Consider the following 21,293-nt stretch of genomic DNA (forward strand, 5'->3'; position numbering starts at 1 on the left):
TTATCATCATATATCTCTGGAACTCCCTGCTCCTTGATTTTCAGCTTTCCCCTTCCCTCTTGGATTTTAAATGCAAGTTGAAGACTTTCTTTTATTTCAGCAGGCTTTCTCCTAACACTATACTTTTTTCTCTGACTACCCTGTTTTAATGATGGACTTATCCTGCATTTCTATGCATTTAGAGGTTGTGTTTTACTGTGTTTTACTGTTATTCTATTGTGTCTTCTAAATGAATTCTTTTGTAAGATGCTATAAATTCATTTACGAAGAATGGCCCCTAGATTACGGGCCATAGATTACAGCCCCTAGATTATGGGCATAGAAATTACAGCCATAGATTACGGGAGAGGCTCTGGAAATAAATTACGGTCATAGATAACTGTCACGCCCTCGCTCTCAGATAGTGAGGAGGAAGGGGATGCTGACAGCCCTTCAGCCGATGCAGGGGTGCTTGAGGGGCAGAGCTGGGCTGTTGGTTCCCAAGAGACGGCTGAGGCAGGTCCGGCTGATGTCTCAGAACATGCACAGCAGTTTGAGGCAGCAGAGACAGTGACGGATGAACCGGAGGATGAGCTGTGCAGGCAACTCCCACTGACTCCACAGCAGAGGCAGGTCACAAGGCAGCAGGCACAGCTGGAAACCATCAGAAGAAGTTAGCGCCTCTTGCATAGGGCTGATAAGGCTTGAATCCTTGCCAGCTGAGAGTTATCAGCTGGGACTATAAAGCACATCTACAGCTTGCAGTTAGCCGCTGGAAGACAACATATGTCATCCCTAGTGTTGACAGCCTTCAGCCAGAGCCAGAGAGAGAGACATTTTTGAGCCGTGTTTCGCTTCTGCAGCCCAGACTGGTTTTTTGCTAACTATCACCCTAGACTTCCAACGGGTGGCCAAATTGCTGAAAATAACGAGGGTCCGGAGATAGATAGATAGATAGATAGATAGATAGATAGATAGATAGATAGATAGATAGATAGATAGATTACCAATAGATAGACAAATAGATAGATCTATCTATCTGGAGATAGATTGCGGCCATAGATTTATTTGTTTGTTTGTTTGTTTGATTGATTGATTGATTGATTACGGGCATAGATTACGGCCCTTAGATTACGGGCATCTAGATCTTTTCAATAAATAAATTACCTCAAGAATAAAACTGTCCTCTCTGTCCACTCAGGGTTTGCACAAAGCCACAAAATCGAAGGATGTGGAAGCATGAACATTGAACAGTGCCCTCTAGAAGTCAGATGTTGATTCTGGTTTGTTTGTTTTTAAAGAGTAAGAATGGGAGATTTGGAATGCATTCATTCCACTTTGGAATAAAAAGTAAGTATCTGATAACTCCAGGCTTCAGGGAGAATTCTTGACGGGGAGAATTCCAGACACCTCCCTGCTTCTCGCTCACCTATAATATTGTTCCCTCAATATAGATTGTATATATCCTCTGGGCAGGCTGGGCATGTATGTGAGTCCAAATTGTAGGTGCTAAATTAGCAAGTAGAAACAGGGCCAAGAAGGAAGCCCCATCTGACATAGTCAAGAAATGTGGCTTTCCTTGCATATTAATTATAGAGCGGAAATTATCTGGGGTAGGATGGCAGGGGAAAATATTCCTCATGCACATTCTCCTCACTTCAGTTTCTTTTCAAAACAGAGTTCTGCACTCCTGATTTAGATCGCTCATTCTGTATTGATCCAACAGGTATCCTACTCTTCCTTCAACATCCAGGGTTTGATATGACACTTTCAAACAGTCCAAAAAAGGAAGCACATCTGAAGGGCATGCCCTCACCTCTTGCCTGTGGGCTTCTCAGAAACATCTGGTGGGCCACTGTGTGAAACAGGATGCTGGACTAGATGGGCCTCCTTGGGCCCGATCCAGCAGGGCTGTTCTTATGTTCTTATGTTAAGCTGCCTTCGGAGTCACATTGGTGATACATTTAGTCTAGTACCGTCTGCTCTGGCTGGCAGTGGCTGTCCCAGAGCTCTAGTGGAGAGGGACCTTTTCTGGTCCAGTTGTTTGAGATCCTTTTAAATGAGAGAGCAAATCCTGGATCTTTTGCTTGCTACCCAAGATCTACTCATTGATAGGGCATATCTGCCTTATAAAGATCCAGAAAATTCTCCTTCTAGACTAATTTTGTAAACTCTGACTGGCAGCAGCTTTCCAGAAACATAGGCAAAGTAGGACCTTTCACAGACTTGCTACCTGAGAACTTTTGTTACAGAAATTAAATGGAACATGGGTAGCTGCCATCTATTGAGTCAGACAATTGGTCCATCTAGTTTAGTATTGTCTACACTGACTGGCAGCCGTTCTTCAAGATCTCAGACAGAAGAGTCTTTCCCAGCCCTGTCTGGAGATGTCAGGGATTGATTCCAGGACATTTTGCATGCAAAAGAAGTCCTTTACCACTGAGCTGTGGATATTTCTGATAATATACAAAGCTGATTTATACTGCGTTAGACCCTTGGTCCAACATGCTCAATACTGGCTCTGACTGGCAACAGGTCTCCAAGGTTTCCGGTACTGGTCTTTCCCATCCCTGCTTGAAGATGCTGCCAGTAGGGATGTTGTTTTGATTCAAATTGGGCTGATTCGCTTTGAATTTGAATCAAATCACACCTTTTTAATTCAAATTTGAATCATTCGAATTGCCCAGATTCAAGTTGAATTGATTTGCTTACAAATCGATTCACGCATCCCTAGCTGACATATCCTTTTGAATTTGAATCAAATCACACCTTTCTGATTCAAATCTGAATCATTCGGATTGCCCAGATTCAAGTCGAATCGATTTGTTTACAAATCGATCCACATATCCCTAGCTGCCCTGGATTAAATCTCGAACCTCCTGCATGCAAATTGGGAAGCAATGATTAGAGGGTTGGAGCATCTACCCTAAGATGACAGACTGAACTGTTTTGGACTTTTGAGATCAGGGGGTGGGGAAATAAAAGCCTTTCAACAGGCTGGGGGAGGAATATGACAGAGGTGGTAAAATTTTACACCATGTGGAGAAAGTGACTAGAGAGAAGTTTTTTCCACAGTCATGTTGCTGGAACCTGGGGTCACCAACATGTAATTGATGGGCAGTTAATTGTACAAAGGATTTATTTGCACAACATGTAATTAATTGATGGCAGCCAGCAGGGATTGAATCTGGAACATGCACAGATGCTCTATCACTGAGCTACAACCCCATCCAACAAAGCAGTCAACGAGCATAGGTGTATAGGAAGCTGCCATATCCTGAGTCAGACCCTTGGTTCATCTAGCTCAGCATTGTCTGCACGGACTGGCAGCAAATCTCCAAGGTTTTGGGCATGTCTTTTTCTTGGATCTTCCTAGAGATACTGCCAGGGATTGACCCTAGGACCTTCTACGTGCTAAGCAGACACCCTACGTGCTAAGCAGACTCCCTACTGCTGAGCTCCAGCACAAAGTTTTAATAAGAATAAGAATAAGAATAATAAGAATAAGAATAAAATAACAACAACAACAACCCTCACTATCTGTCTCCCACTGGCTGTGCTTGGCCACTGAACGAAAAAGAATCCTGGATCAGAGAGACCTCTTTTCCAATCCAGTAGGACTCTTTTTGTGTAACAAAGCATATGCAATTCTGCATCACGCATACAGACCAGAGAATTCATTCATCTCCCCTTGGGAGTGAATTTTGATCTCCTAGGTGCTGACGCGCGATGTGCATTTTTATAGTCACCACCCTTGTTTATATCTTGTGAAGAGTGAAGGAATGTCTCCAGAATTGAGACCATGATGCTTAATTTAATAACAAAACACTCTTCCCAAAGGAGGGAGGGAAGAACAGTCATTTGGGGAGCTTGTCAGACAGCTCAGATTCTGGGTGACGTTGCCCAAACAGAGGTGCCTCACATCCCTGGGGGAATTTTAAAGCCACATAAAAAGCTCTCTCCATTCCAGAACCTTGCACGCACTTCTATCCAGACGGGTTTGCACTGGGGTGTTGGGTAAGTCAGGTTTTTTGTTTGGCTTTTAACAGGACTGTTTGCAAATATCTTTTACTGCTGCCACAATGTTGGGATACTTTTGCAAGACAAAACCTCAGCTGGACCAGCATCCCGGGCGATCCAACTGACGGTGTTGTGAAATCCTCCTTCTGGTGAATTTGTCCAACCCCAGACTATAGTCGCAGGTGAAATTTCGCAAGGTGTGGAATTTGAAGTGGTTTTCGGTGGTTCCTCCTTAAGACAAAATTCTGTGGGATTCGAACAGTTTGTGAAAGAAGGGTTCGGATAAAACTAGCCAAATTTATCAGGGTAGGGTTGGGATGCGCTGTGAAACATCTCCACCATTTTCATGGACATTGGACCTCGAAGCAAATTTGGATTCTCCTCAGATGACAGACCTAGGAATTTGAAGTCGGAGCTAAAATTCTTTGCATGAGAATAGCAACATTCCTTGCCAGTGTGGGTATGTGTCTATGTTTAGCTAGGTCGTGACAAAATCTGAACTGAATTCTGGCATTCTTCCTCAGGAGAAATATCTGAAGGAAGCCAAAATTGTTTGGATAAGACTAGTGATGCTTCTCAAGGACATGTGCACATCCCCGGTCCAGATCTCCCTAAGCAGGTCTCAAGATTCTTTCCCAGTCAGTTCTGATGTTCTATTGTTCTCAGCTGTACTTTAGAATACCAGAAGTTTCTTTCTTGCTCTGTGCCACAAAAGATTTACTCTTTGGCTTTAAGACAGATCTGCAATTTTATTTGAAACAGTCCGACTGTCTTCCTAATCTTCTGTAGAAAGATTCTGTAATCATCCCAGTTACTGCAGGTGAAACGAGTTGGGATAGGGAGGACAGACAAGAATTTGTTATTATCTTTGATTTCCAGTCAGTTTATTCAATCCTCCTCCTCCTCCTTATTATGATTATCATTATTTCTTATTATTATTATTATTTCTGTCTGACATATTATTATGTCAGACAGGTATTATTAACTGGTTTGTTTTATCCAGATGTCCTTCCCAAGGACCTGGGATGGCTGGATTTTATTATCAATATTGTTGTTGTTATTATAGATATCGTTGCAAAATATAGGCTGTTTCCAGTAAAGTTGTTTTTTGTAGTTGGCTGAAAATATCATCATCATCATCATCATTGCCATCGCCAGAGATGACTCTAGAACAACTTGTTTAGGGTATCAAGGACATTAATAGGAGAGCAAGGATTTTGCTATACATTGAGGTCATCCACACAATCAAAAATGGTGTTCTACCTGGGTTTGGGAGCTGTGTGTGCTCCCAGTTTTCGGTTGTGTGAAAGCAAGGATGGAGGGAAACCTGAGTAGAAGTGATTGTGTGGAAGTAAGGCAGGAGGGAAACCTGGGTAGACATAATTAAGGCTCACCACACAAGCAGTGTGGAGCCTGAATGGGGGTGTTGGGGAGAGCGGGCTCTCCCCACACACAAGCAGGAAGCCCTCCCTGGGTGGCCAGATTGGCCGTCCAGATGATTACTGGCTCCGTCACAGAGCTGGTTGGGGCAGTGGGGTTCAGGGGCCTCTTGGCCCCCGAAAGTCCTATAATGACCAGCACGAGTGCAATGGGCATTCGGGGGAGCCCCTGATGCCATGAGGCTTATTGTAGCCCCCCAGCTGGGAGGCTACTCATGAGTTGCTATGGCATGAAAAAACTGGGTTAGCGGAGCAATGAATAAGAATCTCTCCCCCATTCATAAGTAGAACAGTGTGTGACTTTGAGTGCTGTGAACTCTGAACTCAGAGTTCACATCAATTAAGGTCACACACCATTCATTGCATTGAAGCAGGCTAAAATAGTGTGTGTGTGTGTGTGTGTGTGTGTATATATATATATATATATATATATATATATATATATATATATATATATAAATAAACCATTAACCCCACTGGCTTAGGGCTCTCCATCATTCTCTTTGGGGGAAATGCAAAAAATTGAAAAATCTTTGTAAAAATCATCTAAAATCACAGGAGTGTCCAATTGCTTTGGGGTTTGGTGGGTGGTAGGCACCCCAGGGAGCCTACCACCCACCCCAGGTTTGTGCCCCTAGTGCTCTGCATAGGGAACAATGGTCCAGTTCAAGTGCCCATTATTCCCTATGCAGAAAATGGAAACAATTGAAAAACACCCAGAAACAATTGTTTAAAAGTGCAGGAATGTCCTATTGCTTTGGGGTTCAGTGGGTAGTAGGCAGCCCTGGGTGCCTACCAGACACACTAATTTTGTGCCCCTAGGTAGGGAACCTTAGCGAATAACACTTAGCGAATAATAAGCCAGTTCAATTCCCCATTATTCCCTATGGGAAAAATGCAAAAATTTGAAAAAATCTTCAAAAAATCATTAAAAATTGCAGGAGTGTCAAATTGCTTTGGGGTTCAGTGGGTGGTAAGAACCCCTTAGTGCCTACCATCCACCCTAAATTTTTGCCCCTAGGTGCTCTGCATAGGGAATAATGGGCAGGGTTGACTCCTCATTATATCCTATGCAGAACCTTTTAGACCCAGTTTGAGTTGGGTTCAAATTAGAACCTAATCAAGGGGAGGTTTAAGGAAAACCAAAACCAAACCTACCCACTCTGGTTTGAATTGGGTTCGATTTCAAACCAAACAGGCCAAACCAGTTTTGTGCACACCCCTACTGGCTCTGCAGGCTTCCTTTCTGACAGAAGGATAGCCTGCCCAGTTAAACAGGCCTGAGTGAGTGAGGACCTTCCTCCCTCTGCTCCAGTTCCTTGAGGCCTAAACTGTGGTGCCAGCATTCTGATGTAACACTGGCACTGCAGAAATGGAGTTTGTGGCACCCAAACTCTACTCTGAACCAAAAGTTCAGATTGGAGTTCAGGGTGGGAAACCTCAGGTCGTTTTCCCCTGCAACCTCCATTTCCCTAAGTTCGGGTGTTTCGATTAGGAAACTGGAAGTGAAGGGACGTCCGGTTTCCTGTCACATCTGACTTCGGTTCATGAATGTCTTAATGATTATCAGGATAAGGTTCCTTCCTTCCTTCCTTCCTTCCTTCCTTCCTTCCTTCCTTCCTTCCTTCCTTCCTTCCTTCCTTCCTTCCTTGAAATGATATTCTTTGGAGCTGAACTTCCAAAGCAACATTTCCAAAAGCTTCTCCAAACGTTTGAATTCTGATTTGTTGCCACCTTTTTTTTTTAGGGTTTGAGGCTGCTCCAGAACTTGCTTCCTTTCCGGACTTGGCTGCTGTCCTGGCACACATGGATGATGTCATCCCTCAGCCTCCGTTGAATTTCTCCAATCGGTAAACAGGCATGGGGTCCAGTCGTTGAAGCCATGTGGTGAAAGCCAGGTCCTTCAAATCATTGCTCAGCCCTGAACATCTCTGTGGTCAGGTGGTTGCATGACTAAATCCACTAAAAACCCACTAAATCATTTTCCTCTGGAATGGGTTATGTCAAATATTCTCTGAATGTTTGCTCTTGGCATGATTTGACACGTGGCATTGATTTCTCACTTTGCTATGTTCAACATGACAGCGAGGCTATTCTCACAACCTTCCCCAAACCAGGTTAAGGGAGCCTAGCCCAGTTTGGGGAGGTCGTGTGGCTCCCACCTGCTAGCCCTCCAAAGTACCCCTCCCCAAAAACGAGGTTAGCGGAGAAAGCACTCCACTAACCTCGTTCTTTTGATCATGAGTCATCATGGGCACAGTGACTCATGAGGAGACCCCCAACCAGGAGGCTACAACAAGCCTCCCAACCTTTGAGGTCTCCACAGAATGCCCCGTGCATTCATGTGGGGTATTCTGGAATTCTGGGGGCACGGAGGCCCCTGATCCCTGCTGCCCTTACCAGATTATGGAGCTGGTAATTGTGTGGGTGGCCGATCTGGCTGCCCAGGGCTAGGCAGATGCTCGTGTGAAGAGCCTCAGTATTTTATAGTTGGCATGCAGTGGTATGCAGTATCTGAAAGTGGGCAGGCTGTTGTATTTATTATCCAATTATATTTGGAAGCTGGCAAGTAATAGTATTTAATATTTGATATATGCCACTACGTAACATTGACAGAGTTGCATATGTCCTTGCCTTTGGTAATTGACAGTGTTTCACATAAATGTCTTAGGTGGAATATTTTATACTATATTTGCATATGGTACATCATCGCTGTACCCAACGTAATGCATGCTTCTTTGATAGTCCTCCACTGAGAATGTTTGGTTGCATTTGTGGGAAGCATTTGTGGGTGAAAAGTGGGGGGACCACCTTGGCTCTTTCGCATTTATTGAAAAGTATGGGGACTATAAAAGCCATATCATCATCATCATCATCATCATCATCATCATCATCAATTCAATTTCTATACCGCCCTTCCAAAAATGGCTCAGGGCAGTTTACTCAGAGAAATAATAAATGAATAAGATGGCTCCCTGCTCCAAAGGGCTCACAATCTAAAAGAAACATAAGACAGACACCAGCAACAGTCAATGGAGGGATACTGTGCTGGGGGTGGATAGGGCCAGTTACTCTCCCCCTGCTAAATAAAAAGAATCACCACGTTAAAAGGTGCCTCTTGGCCAAGTTAGTAGCGGGGGATGACTTGATTAACAAGCCAGGGATTGCCGGTTCAAATCCCCACTGGTATGTTTCCCACACTACGAGAAACATCTGTATTGGGCAGCAGCGATAGAGGAAGATGCTGAAAGGCATCATCTCATACTGCGCGGGAGATGGCAATGGTAAACCCCTCCTGTATTCTACCAAAGAAAAACCACAGGGCTCTGTGGTCTCCAGGAGTCGAGACCGACTCAACGGCACATTTTACCTTTATGGGGACTATAAAGTGAAGGGATTTTAGGTCAGTTGTAGACCTTTAGACCCTGGAGAGTAGACGATACTGCGCTCAATAGACACTCACTCTGGCTCCGACTCTGTAAGGCTGCTTCATCACAGTGGTCTTTCTGTCTCTTCTTACAGGTATCTCCAGGGCAGCCGCCGGATGCCAAATTATCGGTACCAATGTAACCAGACGTACAACACCGTACCGGCATTCCTTGCAAGCAGAAGGCTATCCAAGTCCCAATTCATCCCCATCCACGCAGCCAAGTGTCCTCCATCCAAGAGCGTCCCGATCCGGGGGAAAGGGCCGTGCGCACCACCATACTCTCCGCCTGATGAGGCTGGTTACCAACCACGGAGCGTGGCCTTCTACCCAGAACCACGCCAAACCAAGCACCCCAAATCAAACGTAACCCCAAACCCAACGCAACCAAGTGAGGGCAAATATCCACAACAGTACATGGCCCCAAGTCCATATAGTGGGATGACAAAAGGCCCGCACGGGGCCATTAACAAAGGTTCCTCGCCATGTGTGACCTCGACCTCATTACCATGTATGACCAAGGGGCCCTTGTTATATCCGAACAGGAGTTCACCACCATATGTGATCAAGGGTCCAGTGCCACGTATGACCAAGGGCCCAGCGCTCTACTCAGCTAAGGGCCTGCTACCAGGTATGACCAAGGGAGTCACCAAAGGCCCAGTATTATATTCAAGCAAGGACCCGCCGCCTGTGGTGACCAACGGCTCACAGCTAAACATGACCAAGGGCAAAGTACCATCTGCGGCGAAGGGCACGCTACCTCGCGCGACCAAAGGCCCGCGTCTGATCGCCACCAAAGTCCCACGTCTTGGTCTGCTGAATGCATCGCGGTCTTTCCTGAGGAAGGGTTCCCGGCGGCTCCTGACCAAAGCATCGCAGCCGTCCTTGGCAAAGGGCTCCCGGCCATCCCTGGCAAAGGGCTCCCACATAATAAATACTGCTCAGCCACCAAGTGGCCCTTCTGAAGTCTACGGAAGTCCATGAAGATTGAAGCCTCTAACTCAAACGCCTCTCCTCGCCCGGCGAATTTATTAATGATTCTGTTTATATGAAATCTTGTTACTGTTTGACATCTGCATGTATGGTTGTTGCACACTGTATCTTCGCACTGGCATGACCTTGGATCCATTTTAAAATCTATTCCCAATTTAATTTCCTCTCCTTGATCTGAATATTATTAATCTTTGCTCTGTAACTAAGAGGCGGTGTCCACCTTCTATCCCTGGATATCTAGTCTTTCAGGAAGAATTACTTCTTGAGGCCTCTGTTTTCAGTGTCTCCCTGAAATTGTAGTTTTCCCCCTCTCTCAATTACATTACTTAAAAAAAAAAATCTTTCCACATTAGAGTCTGGAAAATGGTACCTTTTTACAGCAACAACTGCAGATTTGGCTTCTATCTTCAAGACCATGCAAATTTCAGCTTCCTTTGAAAGAGAAGAGCAACAGTCTAGTCCTCATTGAATAAATTGAATAAATGAATAAATGAGGGAAGGAAGAAGAACACTTTAAGCTAGGGGTGTGCACAGAACTGGTTTGGCCAGTTCGGTTTGAATCTGAACCAGATTTGAACTAACCGGGGCCGGTCCGTTTCTGGGGCTGGCCGAACCACTTCAGGGACTGGTTCAGGGATATATTTTATTGTGTGTTTTTTTAACTTTTGTAAACCACCTTGGGGTTGTTTTTAATGAAAGGCGGTATATAAATTCAACAGTAAAAATAAATTAAATAAATAAATATATTTGTAAAACTGAATTTTTGTCTGATTCCCCTTTATAGGTACTGTATATCCCCGAACCAGTTCGGATCAGTTCTTTAGAACCAAGGCTAGTCTGGTTCAAACTCAGACCAGCCGCACTGGGCTGGTTCAATTCAAACCACGATTCAAATCGAGCTCTCTTGCACATCCCTACTGTAAGCTAAGAGGAAGAAACCGGAAGGGTCTTGCACCGTCTTTTTTGGTGTCTTCTCCCCCCGCCCCCAGATTCCCAGTTTCTTCTCTTGCCAATTCATGATCCTACATAACGTGCCTTCAAACATCTCATTCTTTGTACTCTTCCTATCCCAAATCCATGCCCCAGAACTCAAATAATCAGAAGCCTGTGCATGTGGAGTTTTTGGGTTTTTTAAAAAAAAAAAAACAAAATAAAACAAATTAAGGAAATTCTGGCTACAAAGTTGCATGATTTCTGGCCCAATTAGCATTTAGATATGTTGGATCATAGTCTTTAAAAAATCATTATTTTTTTACATTTTATATCCCACTCTTCCTCTAAGGAGCCCAGAGTACTACATACTTAAGTTCCTCCTCACCACAACCCTGTGAAGTAGGTTAGGCTGAGAGAGAAGTGACTGGCCCATAGTCACCCAGCAAGTCTCAGGGCTGAATGGGGATTTGAACTCAGGTCTCTCCGGTCCTAGTTCAGCACTCTAATCACTACACTACACGCTGGCTGACATGAAAAATTAGACCTCTATGAATATTTATATGCCACTGATCAATGAAATACTCAAAGCAGTTTGCACGGAACAATAAATAATGAAATTAATGAGATGGTCCCCTGTCCCAAAAGGATTCACAATTTCCAAAGAGACACAAGACAGAAACCAGGAACAGCCACTGGAGGGATGCTGTGTAGGGGATGGATAGGGCCTTGGGTGGATAGAGAACTGTGGTGGGTAAGAGCAACAGCCAGCCTACTCGAGTTCAGGCTTCATGGAGGCCTGCAGGCAGGCCTCTCTGGAAGCCCCGCCCACCCACCGATCAGCTGAGAGGCGGGGAGAGAAGGAGCTGCTGTGTTCAGTTTTCAGGCTGCTCTGATTGTAGGCCAGAGGGCAAGGCAAGCAGGAGAGAAGAAGGCGAACAGGGCAAGGGGCTGAGGGGCCTTGGGGCTGGGCAGGTGGGCAATGGGGTGAGGGTGGCAGGGACTGGTGTGGCACCCCCCAGTGGCGCCTAGGGCACGTGCCCTGGCTGCCCCCTCCCCAGTTACGCCACTATGACCAACTGTAAGCTAGCAGAGGAATTGTTTCTCTCCCACCTCAGCTTTGACCTAGGTTTAGAAACTGGGTTACCCACATAGGAAGGAGCTGGGTGGGAGAGGATTCTGTGGGTCAAGACAAGCCTCCGTACCCAAGTTAACACTTTCCTACCCAAAAGGGGCTGGCTGTGTGAACAACCGCTCACACTTCTCCTCTCCCTGGCCCCTCCAGCCACAGGACTCTATGGTAAACATGGCCGATGACTGACTGGGAGCACAGTGGTCATGTTTATGGTACAGTAGCACAGATGACACGGCAGTGCTCGGACTACCAAATGCGGCAACACAGATGAGCAGAAACGAAGGAGGGACGGGCTCCATTTTCAACCCACCTCACTTGCAACCAGGGTAGTCAATCGGGGTTACCCCGATGGCCACAGATTCCCAGGTTAACCCCATCCTAGCCAGGAATCTGTGCTTGTGAGCTCAATATTTTTCATCCGGTGGCTTCCAGAATCCATACACAAACTGCTCAAAACACCCCAAAGGCTACCAGACACTCTTCTTTTGTTTTATTCTTCCCCTTTCATGTTAGGAAACGACATTTCAGGGTTTGAAACTGTTGCAGACTATTCTCATTCACATGCCCCCCAAAGCAATAGAGATGCACCATGTGGCAGGATTTTCCAGAGGAAACATCTTAGCATACCACCATGGGCTGTGAAATAGCGCCACCCAGTGGCTCCTGCAATGCATTTATTTTTATCTGCATGTATCTGCATTTATTGAAGTGCTGGAGAAACATGTTTAGAATTCAGAGGTATGGCCTATAGCAGGGGTGGGGAACCTTGGCACTCCAGCTGTTTTTGGACTACAACTCCCATAATCCCCAGCCACAGAGGCCAATAGCTAGGGATTATGGGAATTGTAGGCCAACATCTGCAGGGGTGCCAAGGTTCCCCATCCCTGGCCTATAGGGTCTGAACAATTTGTTTCCCAGAATTCTGGCACATCAGGCTGAGCATTTGAAAAGAGCCTTTTTAACAGAATCAGGGTGTCTTTAGAAAGACAACAGGTCTCAAAGCATGCACAGAGTGCCTTTCCTCCTTGTTTATTACTTTCCCCTTTTTATCCCACTCTTCCTCCAAGGAGCCCAGAGCAATGTTGATCCGCACAAGCTATGTTGATCCTCACAACAACCCTGTGAGGTAGTGTAGGCTGAGAGAGAAGTGACTGGCCCAGAATCACCCAGTGACTTTCATAGCTGAATGGGGACTTGAACTCGGGTCTCCCCAGTCCTAGTCCAACATTCAAACCAGCACACCACACTGACAGGGAAAATCTATTTTTAAACCACCACCACCACCCCAGTAAATACAAGGTACTTTTAAGCACGTACAGAGTGTCCCATAGGGAGTGCCCCATATATCTGCCCCTAATTCCAGCAGGGTGTCAATTGCAACCTGCAAACTTTGAGTTAGTTTGTAAAAAATGGAGCATATCTATGTATCTGAGCTGTGGGCTAGAAAGCTGTCAGTTCAGATTTCGCTTCAACCATGAATGGACACACACCCGGCCTATAAAATCAGAGACTTCAGCGTCAAGAAACAGGCACAAACCTGCCAGAAGAGGGAGCTATTGGTCTGCTTTACACTGGAGCTCAATCAAGATTGCTGTTGAGAATGTGAGGGCTTCAGCTTCTAGTTATGAAGGTGGCAAGTCCAACATTCCAAAGAAAATTTAATAGTTGCTCCCCAAAAGGAGAGCTGGTCTTGTGGTAGCAAGCATTAATCGTCCCCTTTGCTAAGCAGGGTCCACCCTGCTTTGCATTTGAAGGGGAGACTACGTGTGAGTACTGGTGTTTTGCATGCAGAAGTTTCCAACTTCCAAGTTCCCTCCCTGGCAGCATCTCCAAGATAGGGCCAAGAGGGATTCCTGCCTGGAACCGTGGAGAAGCCGCTGCCAGCCTGTGTAGACAGTTCTGAGCAAGATGGTTTAACTCGGTTAAGGCAGCTTCCTATGTTCCTAAAAGAAACATTGTAGAATTTTCTCTGATGGCTTCCCTCCACACAGAAGTATGAACAAGCCACACAGGAAACCTTTGTTTTCAAATGCAAAGCAAGATTTATTGAGACAGGTCAGTATACAGTTGCACAGTGGAATAGCATGGAATACAGAAAGGAACATTCAGGAGTGTCCACAACATCTACCAGTGGGGGAACTCATTACAGGCAACAGATGAAGGTGTAAAATGGAGGGTTAATACCAGAAATATAGAAAATTGGGGCCAGAATATCAGAATATTTCTTGGCATTCGGCAGCAGCTTTCGGTGCTCAGCATTCCTGAAAAAACTGGGCCCAGGCACTCAGCTGCGGATTGGTCTCAAAATCTTAATAGCCAGGCTGTCTTCTTAAACAATACTGCACGGTTCGCCACAATCCAGAGATTCAGCACCCCCAACCGCCGTAGCCACCCCCTCGACCTCCGTAGCCATATCCGCGGCCCCATCCACCATATCCACCACAGCCTCCGTAACCGCCGTAACCGCCGTAACCGCCCCAGCCACCCCAGCCACCACATCCACGGCCACCCCAGCCTCCGTAGCCTCCGTAGCCTCCGTAGCCGCCGTAGCCTCCACCATATCCGTAGCCGCAGGGCGCTGTGCAGGAAACGGCGCAGGAATCAGCAGCAGCGCTCATGATGGGGCCCGGGACGGTGATGCAGAAGGGGGGAGGCTGGATGGCCACTTGGTGTGGGGGGCACTGCGATTCACAGGTGAAGCCACAACTCCCGTAGCCGAAAGTCATCTTTGCACGAGTAAGGAAGGCCTGGGGGAAAGCGAAAGCGAAAAGCGAAAGCGAGAGAGCGAGCAGTGAACATAATGAATGAAAGAGGAAACATAGAAACTTGAGGTTTAAATATTTCCATTCTAGACAAGTCCATTCTGGAAGAAGATGGGTGCACGGCTATTTATTTCTGTATCTATCATATTTATATACCACCTGGCGTGTATCCCTAAGCTGTGTAAATAATGTAAAATACAAGTAGGGATGTGCATGGTATTCACATGAATTGATTCAAATTCGAATCGAGTTCAAATCAATTCGATTTGGAGCCATTGACGAGAGTGGCGTTTGCTTGGAATCAGTTCAAATTCGCCCAACCTCGTATCGGATTTGGGCGAATGTGGCCGGATTCGATTCAAGGGTGGGTGAATTTGAATCAATTGGTGCGGATTTCATGCACATCCCTAACAATAAGTATAAACCAAGGCAAAATAATTAGAACAATTTTACGAAATAAAACAAGCAGTTTAAAATTGATTAATTAACCCAAAGCCTGAAAAAACCGTTGGGTCTTAAGGGTCTTTTAAAAAACAGCCAGAGATGGAGAAGCTCCTATTTTGACAGGGAGTGCATTCCAGAGCCCTGGGGCAGCCACAGAGAAGGCCCAGTCCCAAGTAGACACCAAGCGAACTGGTGGCAACCATAACCAGATCTAATTTGGGGGGGATCTGGGAGAATCAAGTGTAGGCTTGATAGCACAATGATCTACTGGGGTGATTGGTTGATCACAAATCTGAATGTGAGCTGGAAATCTGTATTTAGCAAGACCCGCAATCTGCAGGTTAAGATGGCCCTGATTCTCATGCAGCTGTCCATAGGCAAAATGGAACACCCCACTTCAGGTGTAGAAATGTCATTTTTCGAATTCTCATTGAAGCAACACATTTCTCATCCCTACAACTAGAAAAATAATATAGCAGGGAGTGGAAGGAAGTTTGGCCCTAACATTCCCAGAACAGATGTATCTTTTCCCCACAGATTGCATAATTAAACTATGGAATTCTCTGCCACAGGATGTGCTGATGGCCACCGGCTTGGATGGCTTTAAGCAAGGCTTAGAAAAATGCTTGGAGGACACGTTTAGCAATGACTACTAGTCTTGATGGCTAGGGTGACCTCCAGACTCAGAGGCAGGATGCCTCCGAATCGCAGTTGCAGGGGAGCAACAGCAGGAGAGAGGGCATGCCCTCACCCCTTGCCTGTGGGTTTCTCGGGGACATCTGGAGAGCCACTGTGTGAAACAGGATGCTGGACTAGATAGGCTTTGGGTCTAATCCAGCACGCCTGTTCTTACATTCTTATGTTTCCCCCATTCAGCAGAGGGTGCCTACCCACAATTAAACCTTGCAATCTGATGCATGTATGAATCCAATCAAAATAAGAGCCCCACTGGATCAGACCAAAGCAGATGCATATAGTATATCCCACAGTGGCCCACCAGAAGCCTCCAGGAATTCGCAAAACATAGCAGGGAAGCTGTTGTCCCTTCTCCGATGTTGCTTCCCAGTGACAGGTCACAGGGATAGACTGCCTCTATTCATGGAGGTTTCTTTTTGCTGTTCTGGCTAATAGGTATTAAAAGACCCCTTCTTCTCTTACTCCAGCATGAATTTGTCTAATCCCCTTTTAAGCCGTCTAAGCTAGTGGCCATCACAACATCTTATGGCCAGGACTTCCATAGGTTATTCATTTTATTTATTTACTTACTTACATTTTATACCCCACTCTTCCTCCAAGGAGCCCAGAGTGGTGTACTACCTACTTCAGTTTCTCCTCACAACAACCCTGTGAAGTAGGTTAGGCTGAGAGAGAAGTGACTGGCCCAGAGTCACCCAGCAAGTCTCATGGCTGAATGAGGATTTGAACCCAGGTCTCCCCTGCTCCTAGTCCAGCACTCTAACCACTACACCACGTTGGACACGTTAGACACCAGCAGCAGCCACTGGAGGGATGCTGTGCTGGGGATGGATAGGACCAGTTGCTCCCCCCCTGCTAAATACAAGAGAACCACCACTTTAAAAGCCTATTTGCCTATTTAACAGGGGTTAGAAGTTAATGCTCTTTTGGCCTCCCTTAAAATCTTTCAGCATTCTGTCTGAAGTGGAACCACAAGTTTACTCTGAATCTGAGTTGCCCGGCCCTTCTTGTGAGACTACATGTGAGCCCAGTAGGAAATTCCCCTTAGGGGATGGGGCCACTCTGGGAAGAGGGAGAAGGTTCCAAGTTCCCTCCCTGGCAGCATCTCCAAGATAGGGCTGAGAGAGACTCCTGCCTGCAACCTTGGAGAAGCCGCTGCCAGTCTGTGCTGGCAATATGGAGCAAGGGTCTGACTCGGTATATGGCAGCTTCTTAAATGTATAGTAAAAACCAGTACTAAAATAAATCTCTCTGTGTTTCCATGCCCTCCTGATATTAGCCACACCTGATTCATGATATAAAAACTCCTGCCTGTAACCTTGGAGAAGCTGCTGCCGGCCAGTGCTGGCAGTACTCAGCCAGATGGACCAAGGGCCTGACTCTGCATGAGGCAGCTTCACCTGTTCCTAGCGGTGAAAGAAATTCCTGTCTCAATAGAAGGCAGCCTCCCCGTCTCCTATGTTTCCATCAGGCAAAATTTACGGCCAACTGAGAGGAACACCTATTCCTGGGAATATCTCAAAATCTTCTCAAAATAATTGTGGCTTCCCTGGACATTCTTCTGGAGGAGGAATTCCCTACATGCTTCTAAGGCAGGGTTTCTCAACGTGTGGGTCCCCAGATGTTACTGGACTTCAACTCCCATAATGCCCAGCCCTAGTGGCCTTTGATTGGGAATTATGGGAGTTGAAGTCCAATTACATCTGGGGACCCACACGTTGAGAATCCCTGTTCTAAGGGAACCGTCAGTGGTGATTCTGAGATTCAAGGCGAGGATCTCTAGGAGAGAAAAATCAGATATTGCAAACTCACCTGTTCTCCAAGAACAGAAGACAGGAGGAGACCTTGGATGTCAGGAGAAACTGATGTAGGAATGGCTTCTCTCTCCAGTCCTTTTATACTGTGGCAAGGACAGCCTTGTGGCCCAGAAACACCCTTTGGGGTTGCCTAACCATTTACTAGCCCAAATGTGTTGCCTTTATCTCTCCGCTTCTGTTGCCATAATTGTTACCTTACGGTTAATGGGGGCCAGGCCTGCTATTACCAATGTAAGCACGTTTCTCCCTTGAGGACCCTTTAATTTTAACATGATGTCATTAACGCCCACTCGGAAGATGCAAAATGACCTTCACTTAAGGGCTTTGGGGAAGCTGGTGTAGGGAAGGTCCTTGCTCAATGATCTTTGAGGGATGGTGGCAACTAGCTATAGGATACTGGCTTTGTTCAGAGACATAGGGACATAGGAAACTGCTGTCTACCGAGTCAGACCCTTGGTCCATCTAACTCAGGATCGTCTACCCAGACTGGCAGCGGCTTCTCCAAGGTTACAGGCAGGAGTCTCTCTCAATCCTAGCTTGGAGATGCTGCCAGGGAGGGAACTTGGAACCTTTTGCTCTTCCCAGAGCGGCCCCATCCCCTAAGGGGAATATCTTACAGTGGTATCCCATTCAAATGCAACCAGGGCAGACCCTGCTTAGCGAAGGGCAGAATTCATGCTTGCTACCGCAAGGCCAGCTCTCCTCCCTGAACACAGGAAGCTGCCTTCTACTGAGTCAGACCCTTGCTCCATCTAGCTCAGTATTGTCTTCACAGACTGGCAGCAGCTTCTCCAAGGTTGCAGGCAGGAGTCTCTCCCAGTCCTGTCTTGGAGATGCTGCCAGGGAGGGGGCTTGGAACCTCCTGCATGCTCTTCCCAGAGCGGCCCCATCCCCAAAGAGAAATATCTTACAGGAAGCTGCCATATACTGAGTCAGACCATCGGTCCATCTTGCTCAGTATTGTCTTCACAGACTGGCAGCGGCTTCTCCGAGGTTGCAGGCAGGAATCTCTCTCAGCCCTGTCTTGGAGATGCTGCCAGGGAGGGAATTTGGAACCTTCTCCGTGCAAGTATGGAGGTGATCTTCCCAGAATGGCCCCATCCCCTGAGGGGGAATATCTTACAGTGCCCACACACGTCATCTCCCATTCAAATGCAAACCATGGTGGACCCTGCTTAGCAACAGGGACAATTCATGCTTCCCACCACAAGACCAGCTCTCCTCCCGAAGGCCTTAAAGGAAGTTTGGCCATTCTAATTTTCCCTCTGAAGAAGAGGGCATTTGAGATCGGAAGTTGCCAAACGAAACGCACCCTTTGCAGGGGCTGTTACTGCTTGCAGTTTGCTGGAGTGGTGGGGAGGCTGATGCTGTTGGACTCACTAGTAAAACCTCACCCTGCCCTCCACTTGTATAATTATGAATGCAGAGCAGGGCTGCACAACTCCGGCCTGGAAGCTGTTGTCGGACTACATCTCCCATCATCCCCCATCACAGAGACAGAGAAAGTAGTAGGAAAGCTGATCCTGTGATAGCAAGCATGAATTGTACCCTTTGCTAAGCAGGGTCTACCCAGGTTAGCATTTGAATGGGAGACTACACATGTGAGCACATTCCCCTAAGGGGAGGGGGCCAATCTGAGGAGAAAAACTGCCTGCTTGCAGGCAGAAGGTTCCAAGTCCCCCACCCCCCGGCAGCATCTCCAGAGAGGGCTGGGAGAGACTTCTGTCTTCAACCTTGGAGATGCTGCTGCCAGTCTGTGTAGACAATTCTGAACGAGATGGAACAAGGGTCTGACTCAGTAGAAGGCAGCCTCCTGTGTTCCTAAAACAGCAGGATGTATATTAAAGGGAGGAGAGCTGGTCTTGTGGTAGCAAGCATGAATGATCCCCTTTACTAAGCAGGGTCCACCCTGGTTTGCATTTGAATGGGCGACATGTGTGAGCACGGTAAGATCTTCCCCTTAGGGGATGGGGCTGCTCCGAGAAGAGCAGAAGGTTCCCAGTTCCCTCCTTGGCAAGATCTCCAAGACAGGGTTGAGAGAGATTCCTGCCTGCAACCTTGGAGAAGCCGCTGCCAGTCCGTGTAGACAACAATGAGCTAGAGTGATTAATGGCCTGACTCAGTATAAGACAGCTTCTGATGTTCCTCCTTCCAAACGACCATACGGATGCATGGGATTTCTGAATGGCCATCGGCCATTTGGAAGTTCAATGCATCCCATCCATGGCCATTTGAAAGGAAGCAGTGCTTTTCAGTGGGCATTCCCTGTCCTTCATTTCAGTACGCCCCCTAGAGTATGCCTGCTTGCATGCAGTTGATTCAAAGTCCCCTCCCTGGCAGCATCTCCAAGATCAGGCTGGGAGAGACTCCTGACTGTAACCTTGGAGAAGCCGCTGCCAGTCTGGGTAGACAGTTCCGGTTTAGATGGACCAAGGGTCTGACTCAGTATAAGGCAGCTTCCTATGTTCCTGTTTCATTTCCCAGTTTTCCCTTTTTGAATGTTGTATTCAAAAAAATCACAGTGCATCGGCAGCTGGCCATCATTTTGCATTTCCTCTGACAGGTTCGCAAAGGACACCTGGGCATGGATTCCATCACTGTGCACAACAGAATCTGGATGCAGCTGTGAGATCATTTTGTGCTGATTTAATCCATCCGCAAGCACACTGCTGCACACCAGGGACCTGTATTAAAAGAAGTGTCGGACAGAGAACTGTAGCTTAAGGGGGCATACACCCGTTCCCAAAATATATTTTAGGATTTCTTCAAGTTAAAGTGGAAAAGAGGCATGGGTTCTCTTTCAGAACAAGAGCGAAATACAGTGGCAGAGATCTGCTCACCCGCGGAAAAAAGACGACTGCGGGAAGACACGATAGAGGTCTACAAAATCATGCATGGAAGTGGAGAAGAAGAAATTCTTCTCCCTCTCCCATAACACTAGAACCAGGGGTCATCCCATGAAATGGATTGCCAGGAAATTTGAGACCAGCAAACGGAGGTAGTTTTTCACACAACGCATCATCAACTTGTGGAATTCTCTGCCACAAGATGCGGTGACAGCCAACACACTGGATGGCTTGAAGAGGGGTCTGGATAACTTCATGAAGGAGAGGTCCATCAGCGGCTACTAGTCGGAGGGCTATAGGTCTCCTCCAGCCTCAAAGGTAGGATGCCTCTGAGTACCAGTTGCAGGGGAGTAACAGCAGGAGAGAGGGGATGCCCTCAACTCCTGCCTGTGGCTTCCAGCAGCATCTGGTGGGCCACTGTGCGAAACAGGATGCTGGACAAAGTGGGCCTTGGGCCTGATCCAGCAGGGCTGTTCTTATGTTCTTAATTAATTGACTACTACTACTACCACAAATAATGTTACACTGCTTTTCAACTAAAGCTCTCAGAGCAATTTACATAGAAAAATAATAATAGTAACTAAAGATGACTCCTTGTCCTTAAAGGGATCACAGTATAAAAAGAAACATAAGATAGACACTAGGGGTGTGCACGGAACCAGGTGATTCGGTTTGAGTCTGAACCGAACTTGGACCAAACCACCCAGTCTGTGAGCCAGTTTGTTAGAACTGGTCAGAGGTTCGGTTTGTGCACTAGAATCAGGTCGAACTGGGTCGAACTGGTTTGGAGGGCCGGTTTGGAGGG

At 46.6% G+C, this 21,293-nt stretch overlaps 1 protein-coding gene across 7 annotated transcripts in view; it reads right to left on the minus strand.

Annotated features, from left to right (window-relative positions):
• LOC128337139 (uncharacterized) overlaps positions 1-21,293 on the minus strand; it is a 155,429-nt gene that overhangs the window by 66,259 nt on the left and 67,877 nt on the right. For 2 of the 7 annotated variants that reach the window (XM_053277780.1, XM_053277776.1), the window contains exon 3: positions 10,229-10,290. The exons of the other annotated variants lie outside the window; for them this stretch is intronic. The gene's annotated coding sequence lies outside the window, so the exon portion shown is untranslated. The remainder of the gene's footprint in view (positions 1-10,228; positions 10,291-21,293) is intronic. 7 annotated transcript variants of the gene reach the window in all.

This window comes from Hemicordylus capensis, chromosome 14 (genome assembly GCF_027244095.1).
Source record: "Hemicordylus capensis ecotype Gifberg chromosome 14, rHemCap1.1.pri, whole genome shotgun sequence".
Lineage (NCBI taxonomy): Eukaryota > Metazoa > Chordata > Lepidosauria > Squamata > Cordylidae > Hemicordylus > Hemicordylus capensis.